General features: G+C 38.5%; 1 pseudogene; it reads left to right on the plus strand.

Moving 5' to 3' along the window:
* The first annotated feature begins 680 nt into the window (after positions 1–680).
* Positions 681–2,269, plus strand: LOC127667101 (60 kDa heat shock protein, mitochondrial-like; annotated as a pseudogene).
* Positions 2,270–2,825: the final 556 nt, after the last annotated feature.

Here is a 2,825-nt window from a genome sequence, read left to right on the forward strand (position 1 = left end):
CAAGCGCTATGCTTGCTGCTTCAGTTTCTGACAGCCTCTATGGTGTCTAACCTTGCTTTGTTGCTTTGGCAGGCCATACTTTCCTGATGTCCTCCACCTCCCCTAGTTCCTACAATATTTTTTACCTTCGTTCTTCAGAGTTCCCTGATTTCCTGAATGGTTATTGCTTTGAATCTGTATGTTGCTTTTGTCAGGCTGAACATTTTCTGAATATTAATACTGACAAGCCATGAGAATTAGAAGTCTTTCCATTTTCTGGTATTTTCTTCAGCTTATTTGTAGAGTCTTTTAATGTCTTCATTTTACAGGACTTTGCATTTTCTTCCTAAAAGTATTCTGCGATATTTTATTTGGGGGTGAATTGTGAGATTTTTGTTTCCCCACTGATATCTGTCTAAGAATATGTGCCACTGGAATATATGAAAGCTATTGATTTGATGTTGATTCCACATCCTGTGACTTTGGTGAACTCCTACAAGCTATAATTCAGCACTTTAATGCAAACTTCCAGGATCAAGGTCTTCAAAACATTTACTAGCAAACATTTATTAGTATATCAAATCATTTCCACATTCTAATGAAGGGGTCAGCTAGTCCTCGGCAGGTAGCAGAAATCAGCAGCCTCTGCTATGTGGCTCTATCTTTAGAGTCAAGAATAAAAGAGGTTCCCTCACAAGCCAATGGCCTACCTTGCCTCCTCCACTCCTGCCACTGCATTTCAGAAATTCTTTGACTACCTACAGCTGTTCCCAAGAGCAATGTCTCAGGCACTGGCTCCTCATTTCATTTGGGCCCATGTCAATGATAGAAAATTGGGTGTAGATGCTCGAGCCTTATGGCTTCAAGGTATAGACCTTGAATTGAGCCAATGCTGTAGGTGTTAAAATGGGCCCAAAGGGAAGAATGGTGATTTTTTTGAACAGAGTTGGGGAAGTACCAAAGTAACAAAAGATGGGTTCACTTTTGCAAAGTACTACCACTGCTACTGTTCTGGCATGTTCTACTGCTAAAGAAGGCTTTGAATAGTTCAGCAAAGGGTCTAATCCAGTGGAAATCCAGAGAGTTGCAATGTTGGCTGCTGATGCTGTAATTGCTGAACTTAGGAAACAATCTAAACCTGTGACAAACACTGAAGAAACTCCTCAGATTGACAAAGACATTAGAAACATCATTTCTGAGTCAATAAAAATGGTCCGAAGTTCAGGTGTCATTACAGTGAAAGATGGGAATAAACCTGAATGATTAGCTAGAAATTATTGAAGGCATGAAGTATGATAGAGGATATATTTCCTTACATTTTATTAACACATCAAAAGGTCCATAATGTGAATTCCAAGATGCCTATGTTTTGATGAGTGAAAAGAAAGTTCCTAGAGTTCAGTCCATTGCCAATGCTTATTGGAAGCCCTTGGTTAAAATCGCTGAAGATATAGTCAGAGAAGCTCTAAGCAGACTGCTTTTGATCAGGGTAAAGGTTTGTCTTCAGTTTTTCACAGTCAAAGCTCCAGAATGTGGAGCCAATAGGAAGAAACAGCTAACAGATATGGCTATTGTAACTGGTGGTACGGTGTTAGAGAAGAGAGGTTGCATCTAAATCTTAGAGATCTTCAAGCTCATGACCTAGTAAACATTGGAGGGGTCATTGTCACTAAAGATGACACCATGCTTTCGAAAAGAAAAGGCAGCAAAGCACAAATTGAAAAAAGAAACATATTCAAGAATACACTGAGGAGCTAGATATCACAATTAATGTATATGAAAATAAAAAGCTGAATGAACAATTTGTTAAACTTTAAAACTGAGTAGCTGTGCTGAAGGTTGATGTGAATGAGAAGACAGTGTTACAGGTGATTTCAGTGCTGCAAGAGCAGCTGTCGAAGAATGTATTGTTCTAGGAGGGGCCTGAGCTTTGCATCAGGGCATCCCAGCCTTAGATTCCTTAAAGCCTGCTATTGAAGATCAGTAAATATGTATGGAAATTATTAAAAAGAGCAATAAAGTTCATGAAATGATGATTGATAAGGATGCAGGTATTGAACAATCTTTTTTTAATTGAGAAAACTCTGCAGAGTTCCTCAAAAGCTGGTTATGATATTATGCTTGGAGATTTTGTGAACATGGTAGAAAAGGGAACCATTAATCCAACAAAGATTGTAAGACTGCTTTAATGGCTGGCACTGGTGTGGCTTCCATGGTAGCTACAGTAAAAGATGTAGTGACAGAAATCCCTAAAGAAGAAAACAACCCTGGAATGGGTGCAATGGACTAAAAGGGAGAGGATATGAGATGTGGCATGTTTTAACTCCTAGAAGAGTACTTTGCCCTTATCAATGAACTGTAACAGGAAGCTCAAGGCAGGTTCATCACTGATAATTTCACCTAAAGAAAATGATTAAAAAGGTAGGCTGATCACTATAACTATCAGTTACTCATTGCCACTGACAATATAGAATAGCTTAGTCATTGTCCATGCCTACAGATAATTTATTTTATAATTTTAAATAAAGACATTTGTACATTCCCGATTCTAGGTGCCAAGGCCATATACCAAGGCCTTGCTTTCCTTAAATCACTGAAGCATTTCTACTGTACTATTAGCATCAGGACTATAGCACTGTGTCACCACATGAGAGGTTCAGAAGCAGCCTTTCTGTGGAGGATAGTAATGATTATATACAAAGCCAAGAACTGTCCAAGGATGTGGCAAACTTTGTGTACTAGAATTTTGTTTAAACAAAAGAAAACAAAACAGAATAGGTGTTACTAGGACAATTGATGCTGGTTAGCTTGGGTTCAGATTTTAGTGGTGATTAAGAAGAGACCAA

The sequence above is a fragment of the Apodemus sylvaticus genome, chromosome 16 (assembly GCF_947179515.1).
Source record: "Apodemus sylvaticus chromosome 16, mApoSyl1.1, whole genome shotgun sequence".
Classification (NCBI taxonomy): domain Eukaryota; kingdom Metazoa; phylum Chordata; class Mammalia; order Rodentia; family Muridae; genus Apodemus; species Apodemus sylvaticus.